Raw genomic sequence first — 17,328 nt, 5'->3', positions numbered from 1 at the left:
TTGGCTCAAGTATCAATACTAGGGGTAAAATTATCGATACTTGATAACAGGTATCGATAACTTTCGAGACTTTTATTTTTAATCGAGAAACAAAATGCAAGTTTGGTATCGTTTTTCCAAGTGGTATCGATACCACTTAAAGAAAATATTGATACCTTAGTGTCAGTATCGATATCTAAGGACCTGGTCTGAGAATTTTGCTAAATGGACCTTATACACATTTTAATATGTTTGTAAGACTATTTAATGTAATTTTAGCATGTGGTAATGAAAAGTAGCTAGTATGATTGACTTAAGACCGATGTAAAGAGCAAACTAATGGATGTTTTGTTGGAAATGAGCTTTTACCTTTTGGTTATGACATGAGACGGTGGTGTGGCATCCTAATATTCGGGCTTGACGAGCAGGCTAGGTATGGAGTGTTATATTTGGTGGTATCAGAGCCTAGGTTAAATAACTCTTAGACCTACGTGATTATTGTTGATGTGTTGGTTGGGTTTCACTACCCATGGATCTCGGAAACTCATGAGATTAAACTATGTTGAATTTGTGAATTGCATGAGATGTCTCTTGATAGTGATACATGTAGAGTAGGAATGAGAACACATTGCCTTTAATCATAAAGTTTGCTTGCAAGAACGAGACCTAGATCATCTCCTCGCCACTCAAACTGTTTGTGTATTTCTTTGTATGTTAGATTATTAGATATTCGTCTTAGATATATGAATGTGAGAGCTAGTGCTCAAGATTTGTTTACTTGTTTATTTTTTTATGGTTTATGCTATTAGGGAGCCTTATGATCAAGATTGTAAGTATTTTTGTCTTATGATCAATTTCTTTATTCTTGTTAATAGACTTAGGTACTATGCCTTCGTAAATTTTGGGTGACAAAACTAAAAAGTAGAGAATTCCATTAAAGACTATTGATTTAAGAAAAAAAATGGTTATGATATTTATAGATTAGTGTCATAGTGAATAGAGGGAATCATTGGCAAAATTATCGTAGAATAGTTCGTGGTAGTGAATAGAATCATTAAGTAGTAAGAAGTTAGAGAGAATGAATATCAGAGTGCGCAGCGAAAGTGTGACAGTTAGTTTAAAAGTAGAAATAGCACATCTTGTGATTAAGCAAGTGATGTGTCAGTAGGGAATTTTGAGGACGAAATTCTTTTTAGAGTGGGAGAATTGTCACACCCCAAAATAGGGCCTAGGAGTTTTAAGGGTATTTTAGGAATTTTAGCCTTTAAGTGTTTAGAATTATGTGACATGGCATATCGATAATGTTTTCAATTATGGTTTTTAGAAAATTAAATTAATTTCTAAAAATGATTTTTAAAGACCTTCAATTTTGAAAATAGGACTGATTTGGAAAAGGTTCAAAGTTGTGAGTTTTTAAGAGTCAGCTAGACCAAAATTTAAAAACCAACCTATTATTCCTTCCTACCTACAATTTTTCACGTTAACTCTTCCCCAAAACTAGTGTTGTCGTCCCTTGATTCTCTCTTGCTATTTCAATCAATTTTGAACACCAATTCTTAATCTTCTTTGATTTTTATCACCATTTAACATTAAACCTCTATAAAAGACCAAGAAAAACGCTCAAAAACAGCATAGATTCCTCCATTGTTAAGCTTGTGGGCTACAATTTGATAGTAATTCACTTTTCATAGAGGAATACATAATGATTACCATTAAATAGAATAGGATCATATTGGGATAATGAATATTATGGCCAAAATATTAAGTATATCCTATGAGGGTAGCACACTTATGAAAAGGTCATTGGACGAGTATTGATCAAGTTGCTTTCATAATGGTATGTCGTTGGGGAGAGCTTAGTCACGATACTATAGTGGAATGACTTCGTGACTAAATGAGTTTATAATTAATAGGAGAAAAGTTGGGATTTAATTATAAATCATTTCAGCCTCAATTACATATGTTCAATCAATCTCTCCGCTAGCTCGTTAAAACCATAATTGAGTTGCATGTTGAATCAAATGAAAAAAATGAATAGAAATGTTGAAAATGGAGAAATGAGAAACAATTGGAAATGATTATGGTTTTTTTTTAATTGGAAGTGAAAATTGAGAAATGGAATCATTTGAAAATTAATGTGGTTTTCTCTAAAATGAAAATGAAAATGAAAACGAAAACGAAAATGAAAAATGAAAATGAAAATGAAAAATGAAAAATGAAAATAACCTTAAAATGAATTTATGTTTTTCAAATTAAATGAAGTTCGAAAATGGAAATAAATTATTTGGTCATGTTGAATCGTGAATGTAGAAATATTGAAAATATTTTCTCAAATTCTTTTACAGTAAAGTAGTCATGATTTTAACGGAATTAGAATTTGATTAAGAAGGTTACTTAATTGGGAAAATATTAAGATGTTCATTTTTGGAAATAGAAAAGCAAATATCGGGTTGGATCAAATTATAAAGTATTAAGTTAAAAAGCCTTGGAAGTACTTGTAACTGAACCCGATATGGGATAGGCACAAAAGCACCTCATGTTAAAAGGGTGGATGACAAACCCTAGTGATATTAACTAGGGTTGTCGCCACCTATACTTCTAGTTAGACTAGGTGTTCATTTTTCTAATTGAAATAAACTTCTACTATTCAACAAGTGTTCTACCTTTTCTTCCGATAAATAGATGGCACTAGTAAGGCTACACATACAACTTTAAGATATTGTTACTCTACCCGAAAATAAAAAGAATTTATTCTCAACTATTGAATCTATTTTTCGGAGTAAAAAGTTCTTTCGGTTTCTAATTGATGAGAGATTTTTGGGGTTCACACTAAATAATAGAAAACTATTTCTAGTTCAATGTTTTGATTCGAATCGTTTGAGGCCACACTCAAAGTAGTCAGTGGTACAAGCATAGTGGAGAAGATCGTATAGTTGAAATCCAAGAACGATAACGATCCATTTACTCCAAAAACACAAGTGCAAATTTGGTCTAAGTTTTATTGCTAAAAATATAAAAAAACTGAGTTGGTTTTCAAAATTTTTATTTTTCACTGTGCAAGAAAACCGTTTTTGAACTAGATTTTTCCAACAATTAGTATCAGAGCACCAAGTTGTGCTAAGTTTATGGTCTAAATCGAGACCAGAATTCTCTCTCTTCTTCATGTATGATTATATTTAATAAGATGTGACATTCTTATAATTACATGCATATTTAGGGGAATGTATGTAATTTTTATATTGTTATGGATAATAAAGTAATTTTGCAAAATTTGTGATTCCTAAAAAATTAATAGTAATTTATTATTATCTCAGGCATGAATATTTTTATTATTTATTTAGAATAAATTATGTGAGCCAAAAACAGACATAGGAATTTTGTAATATTTTTCTTGGCAGAACCCAGAAAACCAAGACACATCCAGACCTATCGAGATGATCCAAACCTGACCCAGTAAAACCAACATGAAATCAACAGTGGTTCGATAGTAAAAGACTATCAGTAGTCATATAGTGATGATTGACAGCAAGCGATCGCTAGCAGTGGTCCAATGATGGTTGACCGAGGCCCGAAGGTGGCCGATAGAGGCGACGACATGAAAAAAATGCGAAAAGACGAAGATGATAGAAATGTGAACCAATACTATAATAGAAGTCCGTGGTGGCAAAATTGAAAACCATAAGTATGCTTTGGGGTGAATTTTGTATTTTTTTAGGATGGAATCATGGAAATTTAGGTTGGTCAAAGTCATTTAAATTTTATGCTTTTCAATTTATGAGATAAGTATGATGATATTTATATGACTACAAATGTATGTTCGTGCATATATTGTAACACCTTAGTAGGGCCTCTAAGCCTTCCACTAGCCTAATGAGTCAGCAAGTACTACTTATCTCTTGATGTCATAGGTCAGACTGGGTCAAAGTAAGGTTTTCACAATAGACCATACCGATTTCAGGTTAATTTCTACCTTCATTACATCCTAAGGTTGTCAATCTTAGGGTTTAAGTTCTTCCTTTTCCAACCAACTAATTTGCTAAAAAACCCTACATAGGTGTCAACTACTCCCACATCCACTCGTTAATCTCCCAATAGGTTACTCGTGGATCTAACAAACATCATCGATTTGAATTGAAACATAAACATTTGCAAAATAAAATGAAAAGATGACAAAAATCCTAATATATATTGAAGGGAAAACAACAGTTAGTAATGAATCTACTGAATCCACAATCCAGATCTCTCAAAGAACAAAACAAGAACAGAAAATAACAATTACAAGTAAAAACCTAAAACTAAGAATCAATGTAAAATTAAACCGAGCAAAAAGTCCCTTAAACTATTCCGAGCATTAGTATTTATAAGCCTAGTGATAAATCGTAATTTATAGATATTTTTACCCCATGCTTAACGCATTTTATGGGTGATTTTCCATTAGAATTGGTGAATTCGATGCTCTTAATGCTTTAATTTCATGTTTTATACTTCGGAGAGCATAAGATAGCAAAAGGAACGAGAAATGGCCCAAAAACGGAGAAAATAGGCCAAAGTAAGAAATCAACACGGCCTGGACCTTGTCACACGGGCAAACCACACGGCCGTGTCAATTTGGCAGGCTCGAGCATCACCTGAAGTAATCGCACACGGACGTGTCCCTGCCGAGCCCAAGTTGAATCCAATTTAGAAAAGGCTAATTTTGAGGGGTCTTAGGCATTCCAAAGCCTATAAATACACCCTAGAGGAGGAAGAAAGATGAGGCACAGAATAGGGAGTAAGGAATTACTCCAAGGAAGCCGATTGATCCATCTCAGAAGCCAGATTCACCATCAAGACTGAAGATCTCGCATCAATTTCCCCTTCAGGAGTTTTTCGTTTTCTTTATGTTTTGTATTCTTTATTATTTGAGATGTTTTCTTATTTAGTTATGAACTAAAACCCCTAAATACCTAAGGGGAATGAAGCCTAAGACGAATCTTGTTATTATTTTCTGAATTGTATGATAAATATTTAACTTGTTATTAATTATGTGTTCTTAATTCTTGTTTTGATATCCCAGGATACTGATTCAAGATAAGCTCTTATTCAGTGGAGGAATAGACCCTGTCTAAGAGTACATTTGTCATAATTAAGCGGAGTTATTTGCGCACCTAGACATAGGGTGACAAGATTTTGCCGGATTAGGGTGAAACCTAATAAGGGGATCCATAGATCAAGTTAATGCAACCTTAGGGTGTTAATTAGAGAAAGGTCTCAATTATTCAATCTAGGGATTAAACGTTATTAGTCTTAAATAGGATAATAACATAACTTAAGGATCTCTACGGAACAAGTTAAATGAATAAATCATCCAATTCGGAGCCAGAATAACAAGTACAGTCTAGGTGGATTTTTCCTTAGGTATTGTCTTAATTCAATCAATTTTCCCAAAATAAATTTCCCAATTCCATTCTCTGTGAATTCTTAGTTTAGATAATTAGTTAGTTAAAACAAAAACCTCTTTATTCTTAGGCTAGATAATAAAAGGACAGCCATTACTAGTACTTTTAGTTCCTTTGGGTTCGACAATCAGGTCTTGCTAAATCTATACTACTGTTCGATAGGTACACTTGCCTACATCGCGATAATAGTTAGTTTCAAGAACGATTAATCATAAATATTTAAAACCTATCACGAAATCACGCGATCATGTTTTTGGCACCATTGCCAGGGAACTAAGATATTAGGAACACTCAATTTTTATTACTTTAGCCATTTATTTTTCTTGCAATTTAATTTAATTTTATTACTTATTTTTTTACTTCTCTTGGCAGGTTTTTATAGTTCATGACTAGAAGAAACCTGTCAGGACCACTACTTTTTGACGAAGAAATCGATCGCACAGTTTGCAGAAACCAAAGAGAAATAAGGTGAAGCTTAAGATACACAGAAAACGAGCAAGAGAATGATACTCAAATCCCAACCGCAGAGATGGTTGAAAACCAAGACAATCAGCTACCTCCTGCAATTGCGGTTAATCAAAATCCTGCTCCACACATTATGTATAATTATGCTAAACCTTCTTTAACAGGAACTAAATCGAGCATAGTTAGACCTCCTGTAGCTGAAAATACTTTTGAACTAAAATCAAACACTATTCAAATGATACAGCAATTTGTTCAGTTTGATGGTTTGCAGGATGAGGATCCCAAAGCTCATTTAGCCAACTTCTTAGAACTATGCGATACATTTAAAATTAATGGTGTTTTTGATATTTCCATTCGTCTTCAATTATTCCTTTTTTCATTAAGGAACAAAGCTAAATAGTGGTTGAACTCGTTACCACTAGGGTCAATTACTACTTGGGAACAAATGACCGAAAAATTTTTACTAAAATATTTTTCGCCGGCTAAAATGGCTAAATTACGAAATTGTATCTCTTCTTTTGTGCAGATGGATTTAGAAACACTCTACGATGCATGGGAGAGATACAAGAACCTTTTGAAAAGGTGCCCTCACCATGGTTTACCGCTTTGGCTATAGGTTCAAACGTTTCATAATGGTCTGAATCCTTCGACTCGACAAATGGTTGACGCAGCTGCTGGCAGAACTATCAATAATAAAACACCTAAAGATGCTTATGAGTTTATAGATGAGATGTCACTGAATAACAATCAGTGGCAAGTCATGAGGACAAAGCCAACGAAAATAGCCAGCGTTTATAATGTCGATTCGGTCACCATGCTCTCTTATCAGGTAGAACTCTTGAATAAGAAAATTGATGGTTTTCTTAGTTCTTCACAGGTTCACCCAGTAATGTAGTGCGAAGCAACAAAATACCAACCTTATGGCTACAACATGGATAACGAGCAATTAAATTACATGGGTAATAATCCTCGAGCTCAAAACAATCCGTATAGTAACACTTACAATGCAGATTGGAGGAACCACCCCAATTTCTCGTGGGGCGATCAAGGAGATCAAAGACCACAACCACCTCCAGGCTACCAACAACTACCCTACCAACAAGAAAAGAAGCCGAAACTTGAAGAGATACTCTCAAAGTTTATATTGGTGTCGGAAACTCATTTCCAGAACAGCAAGATAACACTTAAAAATCAACAAGCGTCGATCCAAGGGCTCAAAACTCATATAGGCCAGCTTTCCAAACTAATCTCCGAACGACCAGAAGGTAGCTTGCCAAGTAATACTGAACCTAACCCAAGGGAACAACTCAATGCGATTAATGTTCAAGATGAAGAAGGATTTGTTGAGCCTGAGCCAGAACCGAGGCAAGAAACTGTGGTAAGCAAAGGTCAATGTGAGGTAGATCACAATAAAAACAAATCGGTGAATGTCGAATATAAACCTCGTGTGCCATATCCCAACGTGACAAGGAAAGACCGCTCAGATGAACAATTTGGTAAATTCATTAAACTCTTAAAAAAATTACATAATAACTTACCGTTTATTGAAGCCCTATCGCAGATGCCAAACGCAATGAAATTTTTAAAAGCGCTTTTAGCAAATAAGTGGAAATTGGACAAGGCGTCGCATGTGGAGCTAAACACGGTGTGCTCAGCTATTTTGCAAAATAAGCTACCGAACAAATTAAAAGATCCAGGGAGTTTTACGATTCCTTGCTCAATTGGTAATTTAGATGTTAATAGTGCATTACCTGATTTAGGGGCTAGTATCAACATCATGCCTTACACAATGTTTAAGCAACTAGGTCCCGGAAAACCCAAACAGACTAGGATGAGCATTCAATTAGCAGATAAAACTATAAGATTCCCTAGGGGTATTATTGAAGATGTGCTAGTTAAAATTGATAAATTTATATTTCCCGTTGATTTCATTGTTCTAGACGTAGAGGAGGATAGCAACACTCTTTTAATTCTAAGAAGCCCCTTTTTAGCAACTGCTAAAACAATTATTGATGTTGGCACAGGTGAACTCACACTCCATGTGGGACATGAAACAATCACCCTTCAAGCTCACAATTCTGGCAACACAATGGAAATTGAAGGTGATCGTCTAAACCATTCTACTAAAATTGACAATATGGTGCAACCTTCTTTGTAGGAAATGAGTCTGAAAGAAGTACATGAGCCATTCTCAAGCAATAGTAGAGGACCTGTTCATGAAGATCGAAGGCTACAAATCGAGGAGCTAGATGAATGGCGGACGCATAAACCGAGAACACCCAAAAACTGAATCTACGATAGAGTGAGCTCAATACCTTTCCAAATCAACTTAAGGTTGGAGATAGAGTCTTATTAGATGCCGCAGATCCCCACATTGTCGCTATCACACCGAATGAAGAAATCCCTCTATGGTATTTAGCATTTTCCCATTCGATACGGTCGAGGTGAGTCATCCCAAGTTCGGCACTTTTAAGGTAAACAACACCCGTTTAAAACCTTATTTTGATGAGATTGATAGCAAGAATAATGAGTCTAAACTCCTCAAACCACCATGAACATTCAATGGAGAAGGTAACAGTCGAGCTTATACTATAAACAAGCGCTTCTCGGGAGGCAACCATAGTACTAATGGTTTTAAATTATTTGAATTTCAAGTTTTAAACATCTAGGTCACTAACAGAGTCTTTTGAAGCACAGGTTCCCAACTCCACACGGCCGATCACACGGCCGTGCTTAAGGCCGTGTCACCAACACGGACTAAAACACGGCTGTGCGATACAGCCATGTGAAAATAGGGTAAAAGTTATCTTTCCCAACACGGGATGCGATAAGTGGCCACGGGCGTGCGACCTAGCCGTGGTCAAATCTGCCAAACGAACACTGGCGTGCGACACAACCCGTGTCTAGCACCCGTGGACCACACTATCAAAATGACACGGGCTTGCGAAGACCTACACGACTGTGGGAGAAGCGGACCACGCCAGACACGGCCGTGTGACACGATCATGTAGCCACATGGCCTATACACACGGGCGTCTCAGAAGGCTGTGTGACGACATCTCAATTCACGACGAACACGGACGGGACACGAGCCACATGGGCGTGTGCACCGGCTGTGCCACTTGAAAAATTAGATAATTCTCTTATTTTATTTTTATTTTATTAAGTTTTTAAGATTCATTTGTTTTTCTTTTAAACACGACTTATCTTTATGACTACTATCAGATTATTCCCTTCACTCTCTTTTTATCATTTAGAATCATACTTGCCATCCAGATTTATTTTCAATACTCGATCTCGCCAATCTAAGAATGTCATCCATTCTTAATACAGGAAGTTTCACTTCTCTCCTTATCTTATTTTTATATTCTAATATCTATCTTTGTACATTGAGGGCAATGTACATCTTAAGTGCGGGGGGTATTTATTTCATTATCAGAAAAATTCCTGAATGACTACCTTGTTCTCTTGAAAAGCTCTCATATCATATTTAGGATAAAATTTGATTGATTTATGGTTTTTGTTGATATATCTTGAATTAAAACATAGGCATTTATGCATTGATTGTTTAAACCTCAAGACATTAGAGAATCAAAGCATGATAAGTTGAGTTTTAAGAATTTAAAATCTTAGGTTGTTTCCCCAAAGTTTAGGTATTACTTTGATTTGGAATTCACAAGTTTTAAACATCAAAAAGCCATAATTTTTGTGAGATTTTTGAGCCTTTTGAGCATCTATTAATTCTTTCATACTCACTTTTATTATTGCTTTGAGTGCGTCAGTATTGAACTGTTATTCTAGAACTTGCTTGATTATGCATGTCGAGACCACACCATTTGATTTGATATGTCAAAATGATTAAGGAACTTAGGATTAACCCACTCATGCCATGAAAAGCCTACCTCCACGATTAACCCTAGTAAACCCCTTTGAGCCTAACAAGCCATTTCTTGTATTACCCTTAATATTAACCCTTAACCCATTATTGTTGAAATCCCCTAAATTAATCCCTATTTTTGTCGAGATTTGAGTTGAATAAATTGCTTAGCTATGTCTTGTTCTTAATAGTTAGTTTATGTTATTTAACTTTTTCTTAAAAAAAAACTATGTATACACATTAGTAATTTCGTATTCTGAGAAGAAGCTCTGTTGTACGCAAGTGATGATTAACTCTTTTTCTAGTTAGGAAATTTTTCAATTCAATCTTGATTCTAACCCTTTCTTTCAGCTTGTGACCACACCCCCTAACCAAGCCTCATTACAACCTTCTAAAGACCTTTTGATTTATGTTTCATCTCAATTTATCGATGGTGGAGATTTGATTTTCATGCAAGCCTATGGTAATGTCTTTTCATTATTGACTATTAAGTGCTTCATTTATTGTCCTTAAAACACCTTGAGTGATTTGAGTGAATCTTTAGTGAGGATGTGAAACTCTGTGATATTCTGAATCAAAGGTAATTACTTAAATGAGGAGAGACACCTATGTTTTCAGAAGAAAATGCTCAACTTGGAATGTTTGAAACTTTTATATTCTTTTAGTTGAATTCTCAATGTATGATTACCTATGAATTATTTTGAGATATTATCGATAGAAATTATAAGTTGAGAAGAATTTATTTTGATTATCAGTTGAGAATTTTGCTTGAGGACAAGCAAATGCTTAAGTGTGGAGGTATTTGATAAACCGTAATTTATACATATTTTTACCCCATGCTTAACGCATTTTATGGATGATTTTCCATTAGAATTGGTGAATTCGATGCTCCTAATGTTTTAATTTCATGTTTAATACTTTGGAGAGCATAGGATAGCAAAATGAACGAGAAACAGGCCAAAAACGGGGAAAATGGGCCAAATTACGAAATCAACACGGCCTGGACCTCCTTACACGGGCAAACCACACGGCCGTATCAATTTGGAAGGCTCGAGCACGGCCTGAAGTAATCGTACACGGGCGTGTCACACGGGAGTGTCCCTGCCGAGCCCAAGTTGAGCCCAATTCGAAAAAGGTTAATTTTAAGGGCTCTTAGGCATTCCAAAGCCTATAAATACACCCTAGAGGAGGAAGAAAGAGGTGGCACAGAATAGAGAGTAAGGAATTACTCCAAGGAAGCCGATTGATCCATCTCAGAAGCCAGATTCACCATCAAGACTGAAGATCTCCCCTCAATTTCCCCTTCAGGAGTTTTGGGTTTTCTTTATGTCTTGTATTCTTTATTATTCTAAGATGTTTTATTATTTAGTTACGAACTAAAACCCCTAAATACCTAAGGGGAATGAAACCTAAGACGAATCTTGTTATTATTTTCTGAATTATATGATAAATATTTAACTTGTTCTTAATTATGTGTTCTTAATTCTTGTTTTGATATCCCAGGATACTGATTCAAGAAAAGCTCTTATTCAGTGGAGGAATAGACCCTGTCTAAGAGTACATTTTTCATAATTAAGCGGAGTTGTTTGCACGCCTAGACATAGGGCGACAAGATTTTGCCGGATTAGGGTGAAACCTAATAAAGGGATCCATAGGTCGAGTTAATGCAACCTTAGGGTGTTAATTAAAGAAAGGTCTCAATTATTCAATCTAGGGATTAGACGTTATTAGTCTTGAATAGGGATAATAACATAACTTAGGGATCTCTACGGAACAAGTTAAATGAATAAATCATCCGATTTAAAGCCAAAATAACAAGTACAGTCTATGTGGATTTTTCCTTAGGTATTGTCTTAATTCAATCAATTTTCCCAAAATAAATTCCCCAATTCCATTCTCTTTGAATTCTTAGTTTAGATAATTAGTTAGTTAAAATAAAAACCTCTTTATTCTTAGGCTAGATAATAAAAAGACAGTCAGTACTAGTACTTTTAGTTCTTTGGGGTTCGACAATCCGGTCTTGCTAAAACTATACTACTGTTCGATAGGTACACTTGCCTACATCACGATAATAGTTAGTTTCAAGAATGATTAATAATAAATATTTAAAATCTATCACGAAATCACGCGATCACCTAGGGTTAGCAGCTCATCCTTGACCTAAAACGGCAGGCTAATCTTCCTTAAAGTACATTGTGCAAATGAAAACACCTTTGCATTATTAAATGGCCACGTCCTGTCTGTGTCATGACACCATATGGAGATTTTCGTGACATTGAAGGCAATATACTTCCTTTGGTGTGTCTTCAAGATTGTGTCGAGACACCCTTCGCAAATTGCTTCTTAGGTGTTATGCTTGTTGTGTTGCTACATCCTAGCTCCATATTGCAACATTGAGAACATTTCGCTGTCTTTCTTCCTTTAAGTGATGTCCTACACACTCACCGAACATATTATTCTAACTTTAGGCTGACTCCGGCCCACAAGGTCATATAAAATGCCTAAATTTCTCATTTTATTACCTAAGTGTTGAATGTGAAAATTAAATAAAAACATAACAAAATTGCTTTCTGACGAGCTATTAAGTACAAAAAGAGGTTTAATCTACTACAACAAATTTCGGAAGATCCAACTTCCCCACACTTAAGTCATTGCTTGCCCTCAAGCAAGGAAAACATATAAAAAGAAAAATACAAAACAAATGATGACCCTTGAGCAAGTATGATACAATAATTAGTTCGAGAGAAAACCAAATAGGTATTATCATAAGTACATGTAATTTTGACATGATATGTGAATAACTTACCACTATCAATTTCAAACACCTAAGTTGAGTACATTACAAAGCATATAAGCAAAAAGTTTATCAAATGTATTTCTCCATCAAGAAGAATGCATAAGTGTTTGGAAATGTGCCCATATTGTAGTAAACATGTAATTGTTTTCTATTTATTTGAACAATGAATAAATAAATAAATTTAATTTCACATTTCACTATTATGTATTTTGTATTTTCGTCTTTTATATTTCGCATGCATAGTGAAATTGTGATAAGCAAATATTCTCTCATTAATTGTCTAAAGTTCAAACTGAAGATAAGTGGCATTGTAAAAAACGTTTACATTGTAAGAAAGATAACTTATTTTAGTAGATAATCTAAATGAGACTGTAATTCCATAAAAGAACCAAAGTGAACATTTGATTCAAATACTGAGAAGGATTATTATGTCGTCTATAATTCCAATTGGGGAGATGGCTAGTATTGGCTATAGGAGCAATTGACTCCACGAGTAGAGACATAGATGCATTCATTGGAAGATTGATACATTGGACTGGAACCAAGATGAATTAATTCTGAATCCATTTGTGAATTAATTCACTTGTGACGTTCATGGTGTGATTTACCTAAATCTTGAGTTAGTCATTGACCATGTGTATGCAGTTCATGTGCTTTGATATAAGTGAAGGCTTATGCTCTAAAGATGATTGAGCCCATAGCCGGTATGTTGGGTACATGACTTGTGTATATCATGGCTTTACTAGCAACAGTAGAATTCATAGCTTAATTAAAGAGTTAATGATATCCTCTCATTGGCATTGTGTGGACTGATAAATATGGAACGTGGTCAAGGTTGCTTGTTTTTGAATGAGTAATTTATCACAATCATTTGTTGACAGTGATCATATTAATCATCAAGAAGACATAATGGTGAAAATGAGATAAAATAGGATTGTGTTGAGTGGAACGCATTTAACTCAAAGGAATTGAGGATATCATATAAGGGTAACACACACATGACAAGGTTATTGGACAAAACAATTGGATTAATTGCTTTCGTAAATAGTATACAATAAGGAGTTTTCAATCATAGTACTTCTTGTGGATTGACTCCATAATTAAGTAATTACGAATTATCAGAACAATGCTTCTTGACATAATTGCAATCACTAGAGCCTAATTGTCAATGTCCAATTGGTCCCTATAATACCCTACACCCGTACCCTACACCGGGATGGAATACGAGGTGTTACCTACCTTGAACACATGCATTCCTATGTTTCTGAATCATCAAGACCTGGTCAAACTTAAAACTTTGTCTAAACTTCTTTAATATGGCCTACGAGTCTCCAAACATTCATATAAAAACCAATCGGGACCAATTCGGGTCTTCCAACGGACTCTAAAAAATAACACTAGACACAACGGCACACGCTCGTGTGGGAGGGGCAACACGCCCGTGTGACCAATTCAACATGGTCGTGTTGTTGCCCTGTGTGGCTCACATAGACTAAGCATATAGGGGGCACGCCCATGTCCTTTACTAGACAAAACAATTGGATTAATTGCTTTCGTAAATAGTATACAATAAGGAGTTTTCAATCATAGTACTTCTTGTGGATTGACTCCATAATTAAGTAATTACGAATTATCAGAACAATGCTTCTTGACATAATTGCAATCACTAGAGCCTAATTGTCAATGTCCAATTGGTCCCTATAATACCCTACACCCGTACCCTACACCGGGATGGAATACGAGGTGTTACCTACCTTGAACACATGCATTCCTATGTTTCTGAATCATCAAGACCTGGTCAAACTTAAAACTTTGTCTAAACTTCTTTAATATGGCCTACGAGTCTCCAAACATTCATATAAAAACCAATCGGGACCAATTCGGGTCTTCCAACGGACTCTAAAAAATAACACTAGACACAACGGCACACGCTCGTGTGGGAGGGGCAACACGCCCGTGTGACCAATTCAACATGGTCGTGTTGTTGCCCTGTGTGGCTCACATAGACTAAGCATATAGGGGGCACGCCCATGTCCTTTACTCGTGTGGAATTAATTTCAAATTTGAACATACAGAGGTTTTCACACGGCCTAGCACACGCCGGTGTCCCTCACACGGACATAACACGGCCGTGTGCAAAAACCTGGATATTCCGTGTCTGACATCAGCAATTCTTAAGGGTCACACGGCCAAGGCACACACCCATGTGCTAGGCCGTGTCCTTCGTATGGCTGAGACACACGGCTGTGTCTCAACCCGTGTGTTTACTACCATGCATACTAACTTGCAAATTTTACACCCGTAGGGCTTACTGTGTGTTACACACGGCCTAGACACAAGCCCGTGTGGCTACCCATGTGGACAATATAGGGCTATCTACCAAGCCCTTTTGCCACCCTAAAACACAACATAACAACAAACATAATCAAGACCTATATACATTACATATATTCAACCATGCCAACAATTTCACATTCATGAAAGATTAACTTACATTTACATAATAACTTTCAATATTAGACATATTTCCATGGCCTTATACAAAATGAATCAAAAGCTAAAGTAAGCCAACACATTTGGCCAATTAACAATGACACAAAACTCAAAAGTCAGGGTCCTATACATGCCATAATCAAAATAAAAGATCTAACTATACCAAGTGTTTCGGTTGATAGTGTCACTGGTTTCTCCGACGTAGAGATGATCCTCGAACTACTATGGCGGCACTATAAGAAAATGGAAATAAATAGGGTAAGCATGAAGCTTAGTAAGTTGCATAAAAATAAATATAACGACATATTTACTATTCATCATCATGCTCATAACACTAAAATAGTCATAAGCACAACTTACTCGTCACTATCCAACACAATTCACATAGCATATACTAAGCTCACATCTCATGCATTTCATTTAGGTACTTGTATCACTCACAACATGGTTACACTTTTATGGTTTAACTTCAATTGTAACTCTCACCGTTGAACCATTTGGAATGCTATCAGATATTCACTACACCTCAAACATAGGGTATCATACCGATGCCATGTCCTAGTCATGGTCTTACACTGGCTCTCACGTTAAGTCGATGCCATGTCCTAGACATGGTCTTACACTGGCTCCCACGTATCCGTGTCGATGCCAATGTAGTTGTATTATTTACATACAACTTACCTCATATTGCAAAATGTAGACGACTAGTTCGACTTAGTCCACTTGCTTTGATTTTCCCCGGTCTAGGCCCGGATTTTGTAATTCTTGATCTAGAATGATAAAAATTTATGAATTTAATAAATTTATCAATCTAGATACTCAACAACTTAAAATTGGGCAAAATGACCATTTTGCCCCTAGATTTTTATAAAATGACCATTTTACCCCTATGTCCAAAAATAAATTTTTATCGAATTTCTTCGTATCTTAAGCCTAGTCGATTACTTTTTACACTAGAAGCAGTCCAAAATTCTCAATATTTCACACCTTTATAACCTATTTTAGAACTTATGCAAAATGGTCCTTTTTAGGGTTTTCATGAGAAATCTCTTCACAAAAGTTGTTTATTTCACAACCATGGTTCATTTTCTTCCATAAAATTTCAGAAAATAGCATGTCTACTAACATGGTAAAACCCTAGACTTTCAACCATTTTGCAAAATAGTCCCCTTGTTAGAAAGCTCATGCTACAAGGACTTCAAAAGTACAAAAATATTAAAGAAAAACCCTCAAATCACTTACTTGCCAAGGCTTTGAGTTACTGAAAATTTTTCAAGTTTCCATGGCCACTTTCTTGGATAAAAATCGGTGGAGAAGAAAGAGAGAGATGAAAAAAATGACAACTTTTACTATTTACTTTATTTTATTCAATTTCAACACCTAATTTCACCAAATTTTTTACTTTTAACGACCTTTGTCTCCTATGGCCAGCCATGCTATTCTAAAGGGACTAATTGCCCTTTAAAGACCTCCGAGTTAGGTTCTCTAGTTATTTGACACCTTTAGCTATCAAAATAGAACTTTTTCACTTTATGTGATTTGGTCTTTTTTCGTTAGTAAACTCATAAACGCTAAAATTACTTCACCAAATTTTTCTTGCACTAATATAAACATGTTATAATCTTAAAATAATAATAAAATACTTTCTCTGACCTCAGATTAGTGGTCTTAAAACCACTGTTTCGACTAGGCCCAAAATTGGCTATTACAATTCTCCCCTTTAGGGATTTTCGTCCCTGAAAATCTTTCCCGTGAAGAAGTTCAGGTATTGATCTCTCATGGTCTCCTCGGGTTCCCATGTGGCTTTCTCGACTCCATGTTTATGCCATAAAATATTCACGAGTGCGATACTTTTATTCCTCAACTATTTGACTTCCCAAGCCAAAACCTTGAAATGTTCTTCACCATAAGTCATGTCTGGATGAATTTCTACCTTTGTTGGCGCAATTACATGTGAAGGGTTCGATCTATATCGACGTAACATGGACACATGAAACACGTCATAAATCTTTTCTAACTCTAATGACAAAGCCAATCGATAGGCCACTGGCCCTACTCTCTCGGTAACCTCATAAGGTCTTATGAAACGAGGACTCAACTTGCCTCTTCTACCAAATATGAGGACTTTCCTCCACGAGGATACTTTCAAAAATACTTGATCACCGACTTGAAATTCAATCTTTTTCTGTTTCAAATTCGTGTAGGATTTTTGTCTATCCGAGGTGGCCTTCAAACAGTCACGAATCACTTTAACTTTCCCTTCAGTCTCTTTGACTAAA

The 17,328-nt window shown here is 35.6% G+C and overlaps 1 non-coding gene across 1 annotated transcript; it reads right to left on the bottom strand.

Moving 5' to 3' along the window:
* Positions 1 to 6,375: 6,375 nt before the first annotated feature.
* LOC121209062 (small nucleolar RNA R71) lies at positions 6,376 to 6,482 on the bottom strand. The gene has a single exon (XR_005904179.1). It is a non-coding gene; the product is annotated as a small nucleolar RNA R71 (small nucleolar RNA).
* Positions 6,483 to 17,328: the final 10,846 nt, after the last annotated feature.

This window comes from Gossypium hirsutum, chromosome A10 (genome assembly GCF_007990345.1).
Source record: "Gossypium hirsutum isolate 1008001.06 chromosome A10, Gossypium_hirsutum_v2.1, whole genome shotgun sequence".
NCBI classification, from domain to species: Eukaryota; Viridiplantae; Streptophyta; class Magnoliopsida; order Malvales; family Malvaceae; genus Gossypium; species Gossypium hirsutum.
The sequence above is the reverse complement of the archived record's forward strand: the minus strand, read 5'-3'. Positions and strand labels throughout refer to the sequence as shown.